A 24041-nucleotide genomic window follows, 5' to 3' on the forward strand; every position below is an offset into this window, starting at 1 on the left:
GAGAGCATCCACCGCCACTGCCCTTGGATCTCTCGTTCTGGACACATACTGGGGCGTTTGTAATTGTGGCGAGATGCCATCAGGTCCACCTGAGGATAACCCCCCTGTGGACCAACCTTTGAAACACCTCTGGATTTAATGCCCATTCTCTTGGATGAAAATCCCGACGGCTGAGATAATCCGCCTCCCAGTTGTCCACTTCCGGAATGAACCCTGCCGACAATATCACCTGGTGGTATTTTGGCCAATTGAGGATTCGAGCTACTTCCCGCATTGCCATGCGGCTTCTCGTTCCTCCTTGCTTGTTAATGTATGCGACTGCCGTCGCGTTGTCTGACTGCACTTGGACAGTCTGAGAGGGAAGCATATGTAATGCTTGTTGTAGTGCATTGTAAATTGCGCAGAGTTCCAGTACATTTTTAGACAGCAATTTGTCGTGATCCGCCCAGAGACCCTGTCGCTGACAATTTTGAACTACAGCTCCCCAACCTCTGAGACTCACGTTCGCCGTTAGAATTATTCAATTCCAGCCGCCGCCTGCGGTTAAATTGTGTACCTTGAGCCCCAGAGTAGAGAGACCCTCGCCCTTGTCGACAACCTCACCCTGTGGGAAATCTACAGATGCGAGGCCGACCACTATTGTTGAAATGGACGGGAGGGAAAACTTCCGAACTGAAGCGCTTCGAAAGCCACCACCATTGTTCCTAATAGGCGAATACACAAATGTACCGAGAGTGTGCGTGGCTTGAGCACTTATTGTACCAGATGAATAATAAGTACTTTCTTTTGTAGTAGGGAAAATTCTTGATTTACCGTAACGAGACTCATATTGAAGTCGGAATTAGATGAGATTTCTTGAAATTGACACTCCAACCGGGGTGTATGTTTAGCAGCGCAAGTTGGAGAAGCATCTGTTGAGACGGAGCTTTCATGAGCAGATCGTCTAAGTACGGAACGATAGTCACTGCCAGGGATCTGAGATGAGCTATTATCACAGACATCACTCTGGTGAATACCCGAGGCGCTGACGAGAGGCCAAACGGTAGAGCCTGTGTGGCGTATTGCAAAGCGCAAGAACCTCTGATGAGGTGACCAAATCGGAATGTGTAAGTACGCTTCCTTGAAATGAAGCGCAATCATGCAATCTTGTGGCTTCAAATCTGCAAATACTGACCGCAGAAATTCCATCTTCAATCTGTAGTAAGTGACTTACTGATTGAGACAGACGGAGCCCTCCGAAATCGGTACCACAAACAGACCGGAATAATAACCCTGACCTTGTTGGCATACCAGGCTGGAATTAAAAACTGCTGAATCCAGCAGAGACTGAATGGCAATCTGCCAAAACGCCTTCTTGTCGTCCAACAGAGACAGTCCAGTTTTGAAAAAAAGCAGTGGCGGAAGACAGCTTTCTTTTAACACTAAATTGCGGATACATCCATCAGTGGATGTCTGGAATCCCGGCAAATGTAACGTCTGAAGGCGCGCTCCCACAATTGGAAATCCAAAATGGCCTGGGAGCCCGTCAAGCCACTGGCTTGTTGATGATTTTAGCGCCCTGGTGTTACAAGGCGTGGCTGTACCACAGCCTTGACAGGACTGAAGTCTAAAGTGAACGTTGGACCAGAGTATTTCCGTCTTGGTACCGGTGGAGGCAATGGCAGGAAACTAAACTCTCTTCCCTCCGCCTTGGCCTGAGAAATGCATCTGTCAATTTTAGGACCAAACAACTTCTGGCCACCGTATTCTTTTGACCTCTGACTCCGCTTGCTAAGAACGCAGCCAGAGAACCTGTCGTGCTGTAACTAGCGACGATGAAAGGCGAGAAACGTGCTAATAGCCGGCAGCAGAAGCTGTACATAGCTACTGAGCAGCTTCTCCGATTTGATTAACGATAAGTATAACGTGATCGTCATTGTTTCCATACAAAAAGCGCCTTAGTGACCCAAATCTATCTTACGTCTGAAGGGTCTTTATAAGGTTTGACACAGACTAATCCACCAATGGCGGATTCTCCAATGTAGATGTCACTGTGTGGAAACGGGTAAATAGAATTAAATTTGTGAGGTATAGAACCGGTTATTCGGTTATTTTGTATTTCTACTAACATCTTATTAAGAAATCCTAAATAAGAGCCCGATTGCTCCTTAGTCTCTGTAAACTTCAGAGACTGACGCACTGGTCATTATCAATGTCTGGGCTGTCAAAAAAAAAAAAATATTCACAAAGTGTGGGATCCCCCCACACCAGCCCTGTTGCTCCGACGAGCACAGAAAAAACACTGAGGTAATCGGGGAGTATGGAGGGGAGGAGTGTTACTGAATTTGAATATTCAGTGCCCTGTTCCTTTCGGAAGCCGTCCATATCCCAAGAGTACTCCAGTGACCCCTAGTGGATGAAAAAGAAACAAAGGCACTGAATATTTAAATTTAGAACTCTCCACCCCTCCATATCCCCGAGTACCTCAGTGTTTTTTACTGAGCCGAACAGGAGCGATAAAGAGGTTGACAATGGAGAATTACCTATAACATAACGGACAACAACAAAGTTGACACATAACGTTACTGACAACTAAACAGTTGACACCATAACCGATAGAACCTTATAATTTGAACCAGTCGGTGAAAATGTGTTACCATAAGCTCCTCTGAGCTTAATACAACCCAGGTAAAACTGCTCTGGGTGGGCGTCCAGTGCCCCCTATGGATTCAAAGAAAAGGATTTACCTGGTAAGTACCAAAATCCTATTTTCTTTTTCATCCACTAGGGGTCACTGGAGTACTCTTGGGACGTACCAAAGCTTCCCCCGTGGGCGGGAGAGCTGTTTGACACCTGTAACACTAGGCGGCCAAAGCTAGATGCTGATGCCGCAAACGTATCAAACTTGTAAAAGCGCACAAACGTGTGCACTGAAGACCATGTAGCCGCACGGCAAAGCTGCGTCGTAGAAGCTCCACGACCAGTTGCCCATGACGTTCCCACAGAACGTGTGGGATGAGCTATTACTGATGTAGGCGACTGTAACCTAGCATGAAGGTAAGCCTGACGTATTGTCAGTTTTATCCATCTGGATAAGGTCTGCTGAGAAGCTGGCCAACCCCACTTGGCAGCATCATAGAGAACAAACAACGTATCCGTATTACGAACCGTAGACGTTCGGAACATATAAACGCGTAATGCGCGTACCACATTCAGAGTTCCAGAATGTGCTGTCAACACAGGAACTACTATTGGTTGATTGATGTGAAAAGAGGACACTAGCTTTGGTAAGAAATCGGGATTCGTCCGAAGTTCCGCTCTGTCATCAGGAAACACCAAATACGGTGGCTTGCATGACAAGGCACCCAAATCTGAAACACGCCTTGCCGAAGCTAAGGCTAGAAGAAAAAATAAGAATTTACTTACCGATAATTCTATTTCTCATAGTCCGTAGTGGATGCTGGGGACTCCGTCAGGACCATAGGGAATAGCGGCTCCGCAGGAGACAGGGCACAAAAAGTAAGCTTTTAGGATCACATGGTGTGTACTGGCTCCTCCCCCTATGACCCTCCTCCAAGCCTCAGTTAGGTACTGTGCCCGGACGAGCGTACACAATAAGGAAGGATCTTGAATCCCGGGTAAGACTCATACCAGCCACACCAATCACACCGTACAACTTGTGATCTGAACCCAGTTAACAGCATGATAACAGAGGAGCCTCTGAAAAGATGGCCCACAACAATAATAACCCGATGTTTGTAACAATAACTATGTACAAGTATTGCAGACAATCCGCACTTGGGATGGGCGCCCAGCATCCACTACGGACTATGAGAAATAGAATTATCGGTAAGTAAATTCTTATTTTCTCTAACGTCCTAGTGGATGCTGGGGACTCCGTCAGGACCATGGGGATTATACCAAAGCTCCCAAACGGGCGGGAGAGTGCGGATGACTCTGCAGCACCGAATGAGAGAACTCCAGGTCCTCCTTAGCCAGAGTATCAAATTTGTAAAATTTTACAAACGTGTTCTCCCCTGACCACGTAGCTGCTCGGCAAAGTTGTAATGCCGAGACCCCTCGGGCAGCCGCCCAAGATGAGCCCACCTTCCTTGTGGAATGGGCATTTACAGATTTAGGCTGTGGCAGGCCTGCCACAGAATGTGCAAGTTGGATTGTGCTACAGATCCAACGAGCAATCGTCTGCTTAGACGCAGGAGCACCCATCTTGTTGGGTGCATACAGGATAAACAGCGAGTCAGATTTTCTGACTCCAGCCGTCCTTGAAATATATATTTTCAATGCTCTGACAACGTCCAGCAACTTGGAGTCCTCCAAGTCGCTAGTAGCCGCAGGCACCACAATAGGCTGGTTCAAGTGAAAAGCCGAAACCACCTTAGGCAGAAACTGAGGACGCGTCCGCAGTTCTGCCCTGTCCGAATGGAAAATCAGATATGGGCTTTTGTACGATAAAGCCGCCAACTCTGATACTCTCCTGGCTGAAGCCAGGGCCAGTAGCATGGTTACTTTCCATGTAAGATACTTCAAATCTACCGATTTGAGCGGCTCAAACCAATGGGATTTGAGAAAATCCAAAACTACGTTGAGATCCCACGGTGCCACTGGAGGCACAATCGGGGGCTGTATATGTAGTACACCTTTGACAAAGGTTTGTACTTCAGGCACTGAAGCCAATTCTTTCTGGAAGAAAATCGATAAGGCCGAAATTTGAACCTTAATGGACCCCAATTTGAGGCCCATAGACAATCCTGCCTGCAGGAAATGTAGGAATCGACCCAATTGAAATTCCTCCGTTGGGGCCTTCTTGGCCTCACACCACGCAACATATTTTCTCCAAATGCGGTGATAATGTTGTGCGGTCACTTCCTTCCTGGCTTTAATCAAGGTAGGAATAACTTCCTCTGGAATGCCCTTTTCTTTTAGAATCCGGCGTTCAACCGCCATGCCGTCAAACGCAGTCGCGGTAAGTCTTGGAACATACAAGGTCCCTGCTGTAGCAGATCCCTTCTTAACGGTAGAGGCCACGGCTCTTCCGTGAGCATCTCTTGAAGTTCCGGGTACCAAGTCCTTCTCGGCCAATCCGGAGCCACGAGTATTGTTCTTACTCCCCGTAGCCGTATAATTCTCAGTACCTTTGGTATGAGAGGCAGAGGAGGAAACACATACACGGACTGGTACACCCACGGTGTTACCAGAGCGTCCACAGCTATTGCCTGAGGGTCTCTTGACCTGGCGCAATATCTGTCCAGTTTCTTGTTGAGGCGGGACGCCATCATGTCCACCTTTGGTTTTTCCCAACGGTTCACAATCATGTGGAAGACTTCTGGATGAAGTCCCCACTCTCCTGGGTGGAGGTCGTGTCTGCTGAGGAAGTCTGCTTCCCAGTTGTCCACTCCCGGAATGAACACTGCTGACAGTGCTATGACATGATTTTCCGCCCAGCGAAGAATCCTTGCAGCTTCTGTCATTGCTCTTCTGCTTCTCGTGCCGCCCTGTCTGTTTACGTGGGCGACTGCCGTGATGTTGTCCGACTGGATCAACACCGGCTGACCCTGAAGCAGCGGTTTTGCCAGGCTTAGAGCATTGTAAATCGCTCTTAGCTCCAGTATATTTATGTGAAGAGACGTCTCCAGGTTTGACCACACGCCCTGGAAGTTTCTTCCCTGTGTGACTGCTCCCCAGCCTCGTAGGCTGGCATCCGTAGTCACCAGGACCCAGTCCTGTATGCCGAATCTGCGGCACTCTAACAGATGGGCACTCTGCAACCACCACAGAAGAGACACCCTTGTTCTTGGTGACAGTGTTATCCGCTGATGCATGTGCAGATGCGATCCGGACCATTTGTCCAGCAGATCCCACTGAAATATTCGTGCGTGGAATCTGCCGAATGGAATTGCTTCGTAAGAAGCCACCATCTTTCCCAGGACTCTTGTGCATTGATGTACTGACACATTTCCTGGTTTTAGGAGGTTCCTGACAAGTTCGGATAACTCCCTTGCTTTCTCCTCCGGGAGAAACACCTTTTTCTGAACAGTGTCCAGAATCATTCCCAGGAACAGCAGACGTGTCGTCGGGGTCAATTGAGATTTTGGAAGATTCAGAATCCACCCGTGTTGTTGAAGCACTACTTGGGTTAGTGCTACTCCGACTTCCAGCTGTTCTCTGGACCTTGCCCTTATCAGGAGATCGTCCAAGTAAGGGATAATTAATACGCCTTTTCTTCGTAGAAGAACCATCATTTCGGCCATTACCTTGGTAAAGACCCGAGGTGCCGTGGACAAACCAAACGGCAGCGTTTGAAACTGATAATGACAGTTTTGTATCACGAACCTGAGATACCCTTGGTGTGAAGGGTAAATTGGGACATGCAGATAAGCATCTTTTATGTCCAGGGACACCATGAAGTCCCCTTCTTCCAGATTCGCTATCACTGCTCTGAGTGACTCCATCTTGAACTTGAATTTCTGTATGTACAGGTTCAAAGATTTCAGATTTAGAATAGGTCTTACCGAACCGTCCGGCTTCGGTACCACAAATAGTGTGGAATAATACCCCTTTCCCTGTTGTAGGAGGGGTACCTTGACTATCACCTGCTGAGAATACAGCTTGTGAATGGCTTCCAATACCGTCGCCCTTTCTGAGGGAGACGTTGGTAAAGCAGACTTTAGGAGCCGGCGAGGGGGAGACTTTTCGAATTACAACTTGTAACCCTGAGATACTACCTGCAGGATCCAAGGGTCCACCTGTGAGCGCGCCCACTGTGTGCTGAAAATCTTTAGTCGACCCCCCACCGCCCCTGAGTCCGCTTGTACAGTCCCAGCGTCATGCTGAGGGCTTTGTAGAAGCCGGGGAGGGCTTCTGTTCGTGGGAAGTAGTTGCTTGCTGCACCCTCTTACCCCTTCCTTTGCCTCTGGGCAAATATGACTGTCCTTTTGCCCGCTTGTTCTTATAGGAACGAAAGGACTGCGGCTGAAAAGACGGTGTCTTTTTCTGTTGGGAGGTGACCTGAGGTAAAAAAGTGGATTTTCCGGCTGTTGCCGTGGCCACCAGATCCGATAGACCGACCCCAAATAATTCCTCTCCTTTATACGGCAATACTTCCATATGCCGTTTGGAATCCGCATCACCTGACCACTGTCGCGTCCATAAACTTCTTCTGGCAGATATGGACATCGCACTTACTCTCGATGCCAGAGTGCAAATATCCCTCTGAGCATCTCGCATATAAAGAAAAGCATCCTTTAATTGCTCTATAGTCAATAAAATACTGTCCCTATCCAGGGTATCAATATTTTCAGTCAGGGAATCCGACCACACCACCCCAGCACTGCACATCCAGGCTGAGGCTATTGCTGGTCGCAGTATAACACCAGTATGTGTGTATATACTCTTCAGGGTAGTTTCCAGCCTCCTATCAGCTGGATCCTTGAGGGCGGCCGTATCAGGAGACGGTAACGCCACTTGTTTTGATAAGCGTGTGAGCGCCTTATCCACCCTAGGGGGTGTTTCCCAGCGCGCCCTAACCTCTGGCGGGAAAGGGTATAATGCCAATAACTTCTTTGAAATTAGCAGTTTTCTATCGGGGTTAACCCACGCTTCATCACACACGTCATTCAATTCCTCTGATTCTGGAAAAGCTACAGGTAGTTTTTTCACACCCCACATAATACCCCCCTTTGAGGTACCTGCAGTATCAGAGATATGCAAAGCCTCCTTCATTGCCGTGATCATATAACGTGTGGCCCTATTGGAAAATACGTTTCTTTCTTCACCGTCGACACTAGATTCATCTGTGTCGGTACCTGTGTCGACTGACTGAGGTAAGGGACGTTTTACAGCCCCTGACGGTGTCTGAGACGCCTGGACAGGTACTAACTGGTTTTCCGGCCGTCTCATGTCGTCAACTGACTTTTGCAGCGTGCTAACATTATCACGTAATTCCATAATTAAAGCCATCCATTCCGGTGTCGACTCCCTAGGGGGTGACATCACCATTACCGGCAATTGCTCCGCCTCCACACCAACATCGTCCTCATACATGTCGACACACACGTACCGACACACAGCAGACACACAGGGAATGCTCTTATCGAAGACAGGACCCCACTAGCCCTTTTGGGAGACAGAGGGAGAGTTTGCCAGCACACACCAAAGCGCTATAAAAATGTATATAAACAACCCTAAAAGGTGTTGTTTCTGTTATATGCGCTTAATATATAAAAATATCGCCAAAATATGCCCCCCTTCTCTGTTTTACCCTGTTTCTGTAGTGCAGTGCAGGGGAGAGTCCTGGGAGCCTTCCTCACAGCGGAGCTGAGCAGGAAAATGGCGCTGTGTGCTGAGGAGAATAGGCCCCGCCCCCTAAAACGGCGGGCTCTTCTCCCGGAGTTTGCGATATATGGCAGGGGTTAAATACATCCATATAGCCTCAAGGGCTATATGTGATGTATTTTAGCCATAGAAAAAGGTATTATACATTGCTGCCCAGGGCGCCCCCCCCCAGCGCCCTGCACCCTCAGTGACCGCTGGTGTGAAGTGTGCCGACAACAATGGCGCACAGCTGCAGTGCTGTGCGCTACCTTATGAAGACTGAAAGTCTTCTGCCGCCTGTTTCCGGACCTCTGGACCTCTTCAACTTCGGCATCTGCAAGGGGGGTCGGCGGCACGGCTCCGGGACCGGACTCCATGGCTGGGCCTGTGTTCGATCCCTCTGGAGCTAATGGTGTCCAGTAGCCTAAGAAGCAAATCCATCCTGCACGCAGGTGAGTTCACTTCTCTCCCCTAAGTCCCTCGTTGCAGTGAGCCTGTTGCCAGCAGGACTCACTGAAAATAAGAAACCTAAAAAACTTTTTCTAAGCAGCTCTTTATGAGAGCCACCTAGATTGCACCCTGCTCGGACGGGCACAAAAACCTAACTGAGGCTTGGAGGAGGGTCATAGGGGGAGGAGCCAGTACACACCATGTGATCCTAAAAGCTTACTTTTTGTGCCCTGTCTCCTGCGGAGCCGCTATTCCCTATGGTCCTGACGGAGTCCCCAGCATCCACTAGGACGTTAGAGAAATTGTTTTCCAAGTGAGAAACTTTAAATCCACTTGCTGTAAGGGTTCAAAAATAGGATTTTGGTACTTACCAGGTAAATCCTTTTCTTTGAATCCATAGGGGGCACTGGAGTACTCTTGGGATATGGACGGGCGCAGCCGAACAAAGGCACTGAATATTTAAATTTAGGACTCTCCCCCCTCCATATCCCCGAGTACCTCAGTGTACGACCTCAGTGTTTTTTACTGAGCGAACAGGAACTATATAGAGAGGTTGACAATGGAGAATTCCTATAACATAACGGACAACAACAAAGTTGACCCATAACTTTACTGTCAACTAAACAGTTGACACCATAACCGATAGACCTTTATAATTTGAACCAATCGGTGAAAATGTGTTACCATAAGCTCCTCTGAGCTTAATACCAACTAGGTAAAACGTGTTACCCTAAGCTCCTTTGAGCTTAAAACAACCCAGGTAAAACTGCTCTGGGTGGGCGTCCAGTGCCCCCTATGGATTCAAAGAAAAGGATTTACCTGGTAAGTACCAAAATCCTATTTTCTTTTTCATCCACTAGGGGTCACTGGAGTACTCTTGGGACGTACCAAAGCTTCCCTCGTGGGCAGGAGAGCTGTTTGATACTTGTAACAGTAGGCAGCCAAAGCTAGATGCTGATGACGCCACCATTTATAACGTGTAAGCGTGCACAAACGTGGTGCACTGAAGGCTATGTAGCCGCGACCCGCTGGGTCTGACATTCCCACAGAACCTGTGGGATGAGCTATTACTGACGTAGGCGATTGTAACTTAGCCTTAAAGTAAGCCTGACTTGTAGTCATTATTATCCAACTGGATAATGTCTGCTGAGAAACTGGCTAACTCCAGTTGGCAGCATCATCGAGAACAAACAACGTATCCGTATCACGTACTGTAGACGTTCGGGACATATATAAACGCGTAATGCGTGTACCACATTCAGAATTCTAGAATGTGCTGTCCACCCAGGAACCACTATTGGTTTATTGATGTGAAGAATACGAAAGCGGAATTCGTCCGAAGATCTGCTTTGTCATGAGAAAACTCAAATACGGTGGCTTGGAATACAAGGCACCCAAATATGAAAACAAAACCCTTGCCGAAGCCAAGGCTAGAAGAAAAATGTTTTCCAAAGTGAGAAACTTAATCCCCATTTGTTGTAAGGGTTCAAAATATGAAAACTAAGAAATCTGAACCCAACCTCAAGTCACCTGGCGCTGTAGGTGGGATAAATGGAGTCTGAACTTTGATGACACCTTGTAGAAAGGTGTGTACCGACGCAATAGAGTCAAACGTCTTTGAAAATAAGTTTACCACACAGATACCTGCACCCTCAGTGCAGATAAACGCCGTTTTCCATCCCACCCCGTTTAACAGAATACGGGTAACTTGAAGGATGATGTCGGAAACTTCCGAGCTTTACCACCTATGTAAGCACACGAAATTTTGTAATAATGAGCTGCCTTAAGCGGCTTACTAGTTTGTAACATGGTTGGTATAACCGATACTGTAATGCCCTATTTATTAAGAGGGCGGTGTGAACCCTCACCCCGTCAACCGCAGCTGCGGTATCTAGGTACATAGGTAACTATGGGTAAAAGAACGTTCCCTGTTATAACAGGTTGGACGTATTATGAGCGGGCCAATATCGTGTGCCAGTATTCCCTGGAAATTCGAGAAGCAAGCTCTCCGAAACCCATGAGATATCACTAGTATGACTGTGACGAACTGTCTTATGATCCGTTTTGGCAACGGAGAGAGAACAGCGGAAAATGGTGGAGCCAGATACACGATGCTGAATGACCACATGAATGTGAAACACTCCACCGCCACTGCCCTTGTGATCTGTTGTTTTGTACACATACTGAGCTTTTGTAATTTGGCGAGATGCCATCATGTATACCTGAGGGTAATCTTTTGTGGACTCATATATGAACCACCTCTGGATTTAATGTCCAGTTTTCAGGATATAAATCCTGACGGGTGAGATCATCTGTCTATCAGATGTCCACTCACGGAATGACCCCGTTGACATCATCACATAATGGTGTTCTGGGCAATTGAGGATTCGAGTTACCTGCCACATTGCCATGCGGCTTCTTGATTCTCCCTGGTTGTTGTGTATGCAACTCCCGTTGCATTGTCTGACTGCCCTTGGTCAGACTGAAAACGAAGCATGTAGTGCATTGAAAATTGCACGGAGTTCCAGGACTTTTATCGACAGCAATCTGTCGTGATTTTAGAACCTCTTTTTTAACTACAACTCCTGAACCTCTGAGACTGTCGTCCAGAGTATATACACCCTCGGCCCTCTGTGGGAAACACGAGTGACGGCCGGCGAACTAAAGTGCTTTGAAACACATCATTATTCTTAACAGGCGAATACACCAATGTACCGCTAGTGTGCGTGTTTTGCACTAATTACTAGATGTGTAGTAGGTAAATGTCTGATTTACCGTATTTATAATCTTACCTAGGAATCGTTCAGACGGCATTAGATGCGATTGCTTTTGAACTTGATCTGCCACCGCAGTATATATTAGTAGCGCAAATTAGAGGAACTCTGTTGAGACAGAGTTCTTATGAGCAGATCATCTAAGTTAGAGGAACTCTGTTGAGACAGAGTTCTTATGAGCAGATAGTCTAAGTATGGAAAGATTGTCACTGTCAGGACTCTGAGATGAGCTACCACCAACATCACTTTGGTAAATACCCGAGGCGTTGACCAGAAGCCAAACGGTAGACCTGAAATGGTTAATGGTTGTGGCGTTTTGCAAACGCTAGAACCTATGACCAACCGGAATGGGTAAATACGCTTGTGAAGATAAAGTGCAATGATGCAATTTTGTGGCTCCAATATGCAAATGCTAACCGCAGAAAATTCAATTTCAAACTGCAGTAAGTGACTTGCTGATTGAGACTGCGACGGAGCTGTCTGGTTTTGTTCCCCCAAACAGAGGGGAATAAGTAACCCTGACTCTGCTGGTGTACTACTGACTGGATATAAAACAGCTGAAACCCAGCCGAGACTAAATGGCAACCTGCCAAACCGTTCGATAGAGGCATCTTGTACTTTAATCTGTAAATAGCTGAGACATCATGAGTTGATGTCTTCCGCCAATGTAACGTGTAAAGACGCGCTTCCACAATAGGAACATGGAGATGGCCTAAGAGGTCATCAAGCCACTGGCTTGCTGACTATAGCGTCCTTACAAGGCGTGACTGTTTTGTACCTTTGAAAAAACTGAAGTCTAAAGGGATTAAACGCCGGCACAAGTATTTCCGTTTTGATACTGGCTGCAGTAATGTCAAATTTAGGACCAACAAGCTCTGGCCTTGTCGCGCTTAAACTAGCGACGATGAAAGTGACCGGCGTTAGCAGAAACTTTACAGATATACTCTGCAACTTCTTTAAACAGTGATCGTCCTTGTTTCCATACATAGAGTCTAGTGACTCAAATGTTTTTTTATAATGTGTGACACAGACGCATTTACCAATGGCGGATCGCGTCATTTTGGAAACGATTAAATAGTGGTTAGAGTCTACTCAGTCTCTGTAAAAAATGGAGACAGTGACTCACTGGGATCTAGCAATGTATGGTTGTCAAAACCCCCGCACTACCCGAGTGCTGGACTAATGTACCCTTCTCACTTGTAATTATCGGTGTGAGATTTGACATAGAATCGTGCATTAAATTATAAGACCAGTCAAATAAACACTCTGGTACCCAAAGGGAAATTGGCCCTTTGGAAAGACTGTCTTTTGTTAGATGTGGCAGAGTAACTTCCGAGACTCCGATGTTACCGCTCTTTTAATTTGAATTTGTAAAATTATTTTTAGTCTGCGCTAGAGCCTTACTCGCTATGCAGACAGACACCACAATAGGCAACGGACAGACACTTGGCCGACTTATTGTTATGCGTCATATATATATTTTATTGCTGAACAGCATATTTATATGAAACTCATGGTTGTTTCTGTCTACGGAAATCTTTAGTAAAAAACGAAAGATCTATGAAGAGAAACCAGAGTAATCTTTATGTGAAAAACAGGTCACATGGGCATGTGAAATCCGAACCAAATTCCCACTAACACCCCTGCGCCTCTGGTGGCTTAGAGATGTAGGGCAGGAATGTTCCAGAATTACACACTGGAAAACAACAGGAAGCCTGGTTAAAATGGCCCCTTTGCCATGCTGACTCTGATAATCACAGAACAAATTACAAATGTTTCCGTGTTAATATAGCCTATTATACAGTATAATCACAGGCCGAGTACAACACATGCTCTATGAATAAATATATATATAGGCTCAATAGCCTATGATAATTACAGACATTAATATATTTATACAGCATTAATATGGGCTCAATAGCCTAATATACAGTAATAACCACAGACTTTAATATAGGCTCCATAGCCTATTATACAGTGATAATCACCGATTAATAAATAGGCTGAATAACCTTGTTAATAACAGCCTTTAATATAGGCTCAATAGCCTATTATACTGTGAAAATTACAGACAGTAATATCCTATTACTGCCAGGACAGGTATTATAACTCTGTGACATATATATATATATATATACCCTGCTGCTGTTTTATATTTGATCCGCCAGCTCCAGCGTGCCTTTCCCCCTGTAACGCTGTGTGCGGGAAGCCTGCACTTGTCACCTTGTACTGAGACTGAGGGAACGTCGTATGGCGCTGGGCGGCCGGACGGAGCTGGGCGGCCGAACTCTCTGCAGGAAGACTGCCTGGGCGGCCGGCGGAGCGGCGTTTAAACTGAGAGTGAGGGAGCGTCTGCGGCGTATGGCTTCCCCCCTGCTGGGCGGCCGGACGGAGCTGCCGAACAGAGCGCTGGGACGGGCGGCTTAGCGGCTGGGCTTGGCGGGTATGAGGGCAAAGCAGCATATTAACCCCAACATAGCGGGGCGGCAGCCTGCGCTGACCGCCCCGTTCCCCAGCCTACCTTACTTGCTCCTGATCATGGCTGCGACGGGGCTTCTTATGTGTAAGCTCCGTCCAGCTTCAGTGATAGAACTCCTGGCTGTGACGGGGCTTCTTCTGTGTAAGCTCCGTCCAGCTTCAGTGATGTGAGTCATAGCTGTGACGGGGCTTCTATGTGTAAGCTCCGTCCAGCTTTCAGTCAGCTTTCCAGTGATCTATGGCTGCGACGGGCTTCTTCTGTGCAAGCTCCGTCCAGCTTTTTAGTCCTGGCTGCTCTTTGTAGGAGCAGTGGGCTGTCTGTGGCTGTGAGGGTGCTCTTTGTGAGGACCGACACGCCATTCGCTGCCCGTGCAGCGGCACTATCCCGGACCCATGTTTTTCTTGAAACTGGGAAGGGATGTGCTTTTTAAAAAAAATTCAAAATAAAAATGAAAAATTATTAAAATCTTCCAACAAGTGTGGGAATCCCACAAGCCGATGTTAGTGCTGTGAGCACCGAAAAAACACTGAGGTCTTACACTGAGGTACTCGGGGATATGGAGGGGGGAGAGTCCTAAATTTAAATATTCAGTGCCTTTGTTCGGCTGCGCCCGTCCATATCCCAAGAGTACTCCAGTGACCCCTAGTGGATGAAAAAGAAATATGAAGACTGGAAGAAATCTAAAACCAGATTCAAGTCCCATGGCGCTGTAGGTGGAATAAATGGAGGCTGTACTCTGAGGACACCTTGCAGAAAGGTGTGTTCCGACGGCAATAGAGCCAATCGTCTTTGAAAATAAATTGACAACGCAGATACCTGCACCGTTAGTGTAGATAAACGCAGTCCTCCATCCAACCCCGTCTGTAAAAATAACAGAAGACGGGATAACTTGAAAGATAATGTCGGAAACTTCCGAGCTTCACACAAACCTATATATAGGCACGCCAAATTCTGTAATAATGAGCTGCCGTAACCGGCTTCCTAGCTCGTAACATGGTTGGTATAACCGATACTGGAATGCCCTCTTTTCTTAAGAGGCCGGTCTCAACAACCACCCCGTCAAACGCAGCCGCACTAAATAGGGGTAAAAGAACGGAACCTGTTGTAACAGGTCTGGACATAGTAGGAGCGGGCAAAGATCGTCTGCGAGTAGTCCGTGGAGATTCGAGAACCAAGCTCTGCGAGACCAATGAGGCATCACTAGTATGACTGTGACAGACTCTCTTTTGATCCGTTTTAGCAACTGAGAGAGCAGCGGAAAACGGTGGAAATAGATACACGAGGCTGTACGGCCACGCGAATGTGAGAGCGTCCACCGCCACTGCCCTTGGATCTGTCGTTCTGGACACATACTGGGGCGTTTGTAATTGTGGCGAAATGCCATCAGGTCCACCTGAGGGTAACCCCACCTGTGGACCAACATGTGAAACACCTCTGGATTTAATGCCCAGTCTCCTGGATGAGAATCCCGACGGCTGAGATCATCCGCCTAGCAGTTGTCCACTCCCGGAATGAACCCAGTCGACAATATCACCTTGTGGTATTCTGGGCAATTGAGGATTCGAGCTACTTCCCGCATTGCCATGCGGCTTCTTATTCCTCCCTGGTTGTTGATGTATGCGACCGCCGTCGCGTTGTCTAACTGCACTTGGAAAGTCTGAGAGCGAAGCATATAGTGCAATGTAAATTGCACGGAGTTCCAGGACATTTATAGACCGTAATCTGTTGTGTGTCCGCCTAGAGACTCTGTCGCTGACCATTTTAAACAACAACTCCTCAACCTCTGGGACTCTCGCCCAGAGTAGAGACACCCTCGCCCCTGGCGACAACCTCACCCTGTGGGGAATTTGCCTATGTGAGGGCGACCACTGCTGTTGAAATGGACGCGAGTGAAAACCTTCGAACTGAAGCGCTTCGAAAGACCATCATTGTTCCTAATAGGGGAATACACAAATGTACCGATAGTGTGCGTGGCTTGAGCACTAATTGTACCAGATGGCGTATAATCTGTACTTTCTGGTGTAGTAGGTAAATTCTTTGATTTACCGTATTTGGAATCATACCTAGGAATTGAAGTCGTTGAGACGGAATTAGATGCGATTTTTTTTTTTGAAGTTGACAATCCAACCGTGGTGTACGTTAGCAGCGCAAGTAGGAGGAGCATCTGTTGAGACGGAGCTCTTATGAGCAGATCGTCTAAGTATGGAACGATTGTCACTACCAGGGATCTGAGATGAGCTATCATCACCAACATCACTTTGGTGAATACCCGAGGCGCTGACAAGAGGCCAAACGGTAGAGCCTGAAACTGTTAATGGTTGTGGCGTATTGCAAAACGCAAGAACCTGTGATGAGGTGACCAAACCGGAATGTGTAAGTACACATCCCGGAGATCAAACGCAATCATGCAATCTTGTGGCTCCAAATATGCAAATACTGACCGCAGAAATTCCATCTTCAATCTGTAGTAAGTGACTTACTGATTGAGACTGTGACGGAGCCCTCTGACTTCGGTACCACAAACAGACGGGAATAATAACCCTGACCTTGTTGGTGTACCAGGCCTGGAATTAAAAACTGCTGAATCCAGCAGAGACTGAATGGCAACCTGCCAAAACGCCTTCTTGTCGTCCGACAGAGACAGTCCTGCCTTGAAAAACCGCAGTGGCGGGAGACAGCTTTCTTTTAACCCTAAATAGCGGATACATCCATGAGTGGATGCCTGGAAACCCGGTAAATGTAACGTGTAAAGGCGCGCTCCCACAATTGGAAATCCGAGATGGGCTGGGAGCCCGTCAAGCCACTGGCTTGTTGGTGACTTTAGTGCCCTGGCGTTACAAGGCGTGACTTACCACATCCTTGAAAAGACTGAAGTCTAAAGGCTTTAAACGCCTGACCAGAGTATTTCCGTCTTGATACCGGAGGAGGCAATGGCGGGAAATTAGACTTTCCCCCAAACAACTTCTGGCCTTGTCGTGCTGTAACTAGCGACGATGAAAAGCGAGAAGCGAGCTAACAGGCGGCAGCAGAAGCTGTACAGAGATACTCAGCAGCTTCTCAGATGTGATTAACGATAAATATAACGTGATCGTCATTGTTTCCATACACAGAGCGCCCTAGTGACCCAAATGTATCTTGGGTCTTTATAAGGTTTGACACAGACGAATTCACCAATGGCGGATTCTCCAATTTAGATGTCACTGTGTGGAAACGGGTAAATAGCCTTAAATCTTAGTAAGATATCCTAAATAAGAAGCCCATTGAAGATCTGTCGTTTAGTAAATACGACGGATTAGATGTTAGAGGCACCTTAGTCTCTGTAAATTTCAGAGACTGACTCACTGGTCATTAGCAATGTATGGTTGTCAAAAACCCGCACTATCGGACTACTGGTCTAATGTGCCCTCCTCACTCGTATTTAGCGCTGTGAGGTTTGACATAGAATTGTCAGACTGCAACATAGCAGAAAAATTATAAGACCAGTTAAATTAACACCCTGGTACCCAAAGTGAAGTTGGACCTTTGGAAAGGCTGAAACTCCTGCGTTAGAGCTGGCGGAGTAACTTCCGAGACTCCGATCTTACCGCTCCGGTCGAGCGGAGTCAATTTGAATTGCCAATGCTTAACATAGGATCTGGGAATGAACCGGCTTCCGGAGTGGAAACCTACAAAACATACTGAACATGTGGTAGATTTATGTACAGACATTGTAGTAAACCTTATATTTAGTCTGTGCTGGAGCCTTACTCCTTATGCAGACAGACAACACAATAGCCAAAGGACAGACACTTGCACGACTCAGTAAAATTATTACTTAAGGTGTGTAATATATATATATATATATATATATATATATATATATATATATATTTATGGCCGAAGTGCAGGTCACGTGGCCAGCCTATGTGAAACCTGAACCAAAATTCCCACTAACACACCTGCGCCTCCGGTGGAGTAGAGATGTAGGGTAGGAATGTTCTGGAATTACAAACTGGAAGAAACAGGAAGCATGGTTAAAATGGCCCCCATGCCATGCTTACACTGATAATCACAGGACAGGTTACAATACCTGCTGCAGTGTTAATATAGGCTCAATAGCCTATTATACAGTGATAATCACAGGCATATAGGCTCTGCCTGCTGACTGCCGTTTAATATAGGTCTCTATTAATATAGATATGGCAGTGCTATTCTTTCCCTTTACATTCCCTTGCAGCCGCGCTGTAATCAGCCAGGTCCCCCCCCCCCTTCCCCCTGTACTCCCTGTAGCGCTGTGTCTCAGCGGGGAGCGCCGGGAAGCTCATTGCAGGGAGGCGAGGGACATTTCTTGCAGAGCAGCGGAGGTCGGCTGGCCGGAGCGGCGCGTAGCGGCTTCCGGCGTCGCTAGCCGAGCTGCGGCGGTTCTCCCCCTCTCAGCGCTGGCATGCAATACAGCGCTGACGGAGCGTCTGGGGCGGGCGGACGGAGCGGCTGGGGCGGCAGGACGGAGCGACTGGGGCGGGCGGCATTACAACACTGACCCCACACAGCGGGGCGGCAGCCTGCGCTGACCGCCCCGTTTCCCCAGCATACCTTGTTGTAGGGAGGCCTGCGACGGGCTTCTATCTGTAAGCTCCGAGCTCTTCAGTTTATGGCTGCGACGGGGCTTCTATCTGTAAGCTCCGTCCAGCTCTTGCAGTAGGCAGAGGGCTGCCTGTGGCTGTGAGGGTGCTCTTTGTGAGGACCAACACGCCATGCGCTGTCCGTGCAGCGGCACTACCCCGGACCCATGTTTTTACAGAAACTGGGAAGGGATGTGCTAAGTGAAAAAAGTAAAAGTTAAAATGAAAAATTAATAAAATCTTCAACTAAGTGTGGGAACTCCACACAAGCCTGGTTAGTGCTGTGAGCACAGAAAAAACACTGAGGTACTCGGGGATATGGAGGGGTGGAGAGTTCTAAATTTAAATATTCAGTGCCCTGTTCTTGCTAAAGCCGTCCATATCCCAAGAGTACTCCAGTGACCCCTAGTGGATGAAAAAGAAACAGGACATGGCGAGATAATGATCAGATGCAGGACATGCAGCGTTATCACATGGCGAGATAATGATCAGATGCAGGACATGCAGCGTTATCACATGGCGAGATAATGATCAGATGCAGGACATGCAGCATTATCACATGGCGAGATAATGATCAGATGCAGGACATGCAGCGTTATCACATGGCGAGATAATGATCAGATGCAGGACATGGCGAGATAATGATCAGATACAGGACATGGCGAGATAATGATCAGATGCAGGACATTGCGAGATAATGATCAGATACAGGACATGCAGTGTTATTACATGGCGAGATAATGATCAGATGCAGGACATGCAGCGTTATCACATGGCGAGATAATGATCAGATACAGGACATGGCGAGATAATGATCAGACACAGGACATGGCGAGATAATGATCAGACGCAGGACATGGCGAGATAATGATCAGATGCAGGACATGGCGAGATAATGATCAGACGCAGGACATGGCGAGATAATGATCAGATGCAGGACATGGCGAGATAATGATCAGATACAGGACATGCAGCGTTATCACATGGCGAGATAATGATCAGATGCAGGACATGCAGCGTTATCACATAGCGAGCTAATGATCAGATGCAGGACATGGCGAGATAATGATCAGACACAGGACATGGCGAGATAATGATCAGATACAGGACATGGCGAGATAATGATCAGATACAGGACATGCAGCGTTATCACATGGCGAGATAATGATCAGATGCAGGACATGGCGAGATAATGATCAGATACAGGACATGGCGAGATAATGATCAGATACAGGACATGGCGAGATAATGATCAGACGCAGGACATGGCGAGATAATGATCAGATGCAGGACATGGCGAGATAATGATCAGATGCAGGACATGGCGAGATAATGATCAGATGCAGGACATGGCGAGATAATGATCAGATACAGGACATGGCGAGATAATGATCAGATGCAGGACATCGCGAGATAATGATCAGATGCAGGACATGACGAGATAATGATCAGACGCAGGACATGGCGAGATAATGATCAGACGCAGGACATGGCGAGATAATGATCAGATACAGGACATGGCGAGATAATGATCAGATACAGGACATGGCGAGATAATGATCAGATACAGGACATGGCGAGATAATGATCAGATGCAGGACATGGCGAGATAATGATCAGATACAGGACATGGCGAGATAATGATCAGATGCAGGACATCGCGAGATAATGATCAGATACAGGACATGACGAGATAATGATCAGACGCAGGACATGGCGAGATAATGATCAGACGCAGGACATGGCGAGATAATGATCAGATACAGGACATGGCGAGATAATGATCAGATACAGGACATGGCGAGATAATGATCAGATACAGGACATGGCGAGATAATGATCAGATGCAGGACATGGCGAGATAATGATCAGATGCAGGACATGGCGAGATAATGATCAGATACAGGACATGGCGAGATAATGATCAGATACAGGACATGGCGAGATAATGATCAGATACAGGACATGGCGAGATAATGATCAGATGCAGGACATGGCGAGATAATGATCAGATGCAGGACATGGCGAGATAATGATCAGATACAGGACATGCAGCGTTATTACATGGCGACATAATGATCAGATGCAGGACATGGCGGGATAATGATCAGATGCAGGACATGGTGAGATAATGATCAGATGCAGGACATGGCGAGATAATGATCAGATGCAGGACATGGCGAGATAATGATCAGATGCAGGACATGGCGAGATAATGATCAGATGCAGGACATGGCGAGATAATGATCAGATGCAGGACATGCAGCGTTATTACATGGCGAGATAATGATCAGATGCAGGACATGGCGAGATAATGATCAGATGCAGGACATGCAGCGTTATTACATGGCGAGATAATGATCAGATACAGGACATACAGCGTTATTACATGGCGAGATAATGATCAGATGCAGGACATGGCGAGATAATGATCAGATGCAGGACATGGCGAGATAATGATCAGATGCAGGACATGCAGCGTTATCACATAACGAGATAATGATCAGATGCAGGACATGGCGAGATAATGATCAGATACAGGACATGGCGAGATAATGATCAGATGCAGGACATGGCGAGATAATGATCAGATACAGGACATGCAGCGTTATCACATAGCGAGATAACGATCAGATGCAGGACATGGCGAGATAATGATCAGATACAGGACATGGCGAGATAATGATCAGATGCAGGACATGGCGAGATAATGATCAGATACAGGACATGGCGAGATAATGATCAGACACAGGACATGGCGAGATAATGATCAGACGCAGGACATGGCGAGATAATGATCAGACGCAGGACATGGCGAGATACTGATCAGATACAGGACATGGCGAGATAATGATCAGATGCAGGACATGGCGAGATAATGATCAGACGCAGGACATGGCGAGATAATGATTAGATACAGGACATGGCGAGATAATGATCAGATACTGGACATGGCGAGATAATGATCAGATGCAGGACATGGCGAGATAATGATCAGACGCAGGACATGGCGAGATAATGATCAGATGCAGGACATGGCGAGATAATGATCAGATGCAGGACATGGCGAGATAATGATCAGATGCAGGACATGGCGAGATAATGATCAGATGCAGGACATGGCGAGATAATGATCAGATACAAGACATGGCGAGATAATGATCAGATACAGGACATGACGAGATAATGATCAGATGCAGGACATGGCGATATAATGATCAGATACAGGACATGGCGAGATAATGATCAGATGCAGGACATGGCGAGATAATGATCAGATGCAGGACATGGCGAGATAATGATCAGATACAGGACATGCAGCGTTATCACATAGCGAGATAATGATCAGATGCAGGACATGGCGAGATAATGATCAGATACAGGACATGGCGAGATAATGATCAGATGCAGGACATGGCGAGATAATGATCAGATACAGGACATGGCGAGATAATGATCAGATACAGGACATGGCGAGATAATGATCAGATGCAGGACATGGCGAGATAATGATCAGATGCAGGACATGCAGCGTTATTACATGGCGAGATAATGATCAGATGCAGGACATGGCGGGATAATGATCAGATGCAGGACATGGTGAGATAATGATCAGATGCAGGACATGGCGAGATAATGATCAGATGCAGGACATGGCGAGATAATGATCAGATGCAGGACATGGCGAGATAATGATCAGATGCAGGACATGGCGAGATAATGATCAGATGCAGGACATGGCGAGATAATGATCAGATGCAGGACATGGCGAGATAATGATCAGATGCAGGACATGCAGCGTTATTACATGGCGAGATAATGATCAGATACAGGACATGCAGCGTTATTACATGGCGAGATAATGATCAGATGCAGGACATGGCGAGATAATGATCAGATGCAGGACATGCAGCGTTATTACATGGCGAGATAATGATCAGATGCAGGACATGGTGAGATAATGATCAGATGCAGGACATGGCGAGATAATGATCAGATACAGGACATGGCGAGATAATGATCAGATGCAGGACATGGCGAGATAATGATCAGATGCAGGACATGCAGCGTTATTACATGGCGAGATAATGATCAGATGCAGGACATGGCGGGATAATGATCAGATGCAGGACATGGTGAGATAATGATCAGATGCAGGACATGGCGAGATAATGATCAGATGCAGGACATGGCGAGATAATGATCAGATGCAGGACATGGCGAGATAATGATCAGATGCAGGACATGGCGAGATAATGATCAGATGCAGGACATGGCGAGATAATGATCAGATGCAGGACATGGCGAGATAATGATCAGATGCAGGACATGCAGCGTTATTACATGGCGAGATAATGATCAGATACAGGACATGCAGCGTTATTACATGGCGAGATAATGATCAGATGCAGGACATGGCGAGATAATGATCAGATGCAGGACATGCAGCGTTATTACATGGCGAGATAATGATCAGATGCAGGACATGGTGAGATAATGATCAGATGCAGGACATGGCGAGATAATGATCAGATGCAGGACATGGCGAGATAATGATCAGATGCAGGACATGCAGCGTTATCACATAGCGAGATAATGATCAGATGCAGGACATGGCGAGATAATGATCAGATGCAGGACATGGCGAGATAATGATCAGATGCAGGACATGGCGAGATAATGATCAGATACAGGACATGCAGCGTTATCACATAGCGAGATAACGATCAGATGCAGGACATGGCGAGATAATGATCAGATACAGGACATGGCGAGATAATGATCAGATACAGGACATGGCGAGATAATGATCAGATACAGGACATGGCGAGATAATGATCAGATACAGGACATGGCGAGATAATGATCAGATACAGGACATGGCGAGATAATGATCAGACGCAGGACATGGCGAGATAATGATCAGACGCAGGACATGGCGAGATAATGATCAGATGCAGGACATGGCGAGATAATGATCAGATACAGGACATGGCGAGATAATGATCAGATACAGGACATGGCGAGATAATGATCAGATGCAGGACATGGCGAGATAATGATCAGATACAGGACATGGCGAGATAATGATCAGATACAGGACATGGCGAGATAATGATCAGATGCAGGACATGGCGAGATAATGATCAGATACAGGACATGGCGAGATAATGATCAGATACAGGACATGGCGAGATAATGATCAGATACAGGACATGGCGAGATAATGATCAGATACAGGACATGGCGAGATAATGATCAGATACAGGACATGGCGAGATAATGATCAGATGCAGGACATGGCGAGATAATGATCAGATGCAGGACATGGCGATATAATGATCAGATACAGGACATGGCGAGATAATGATCAGATACAGGACATGGCGAGATAATGATCAGATACAGGTCATGGCGAGATAATGA

At 46.9% G+C, this 24041-nt stretch overlaps 1 protein-coding gene and 1 non-coding gene across 2 annotated transcripts in view; both read right to left on the reverse strand.

Annotated features, from left to right (window-relative positions):
• VASP (vasodilator stimulated phosphoprotein) overlaps positions 1 to 24041 on the reverse strand; it is a 120714-nt gene that overhangs the window by 40535 nt on the left and 56138 nt on the right. The window lies entirely within an intron of this gene.
• Positions 13003 to 13114, reverse strand: LOC134953815 (U5 spliceosomal RNA). The gene has a single exon (XR_010185796.1). It is a non-coding gene; the product is annotated as a U5 spliceosomal RNA (small nuclear RNA).

This window comes from Pseudophryne corroboree, chromosome 8 (assembly GCF_028390025.1).
Source record: "Pseudophryne corroboree isolate aPseCor3 chromosome 8, aPseCor3.hap2, whole genome shotgun sequence".
Lineage (NCBI taxonomy): Eukaryota > Metazoa > Chordata > Amphibia > Anura > Myobatrachidae > Pseudophryne > Pseudophryne corroboree.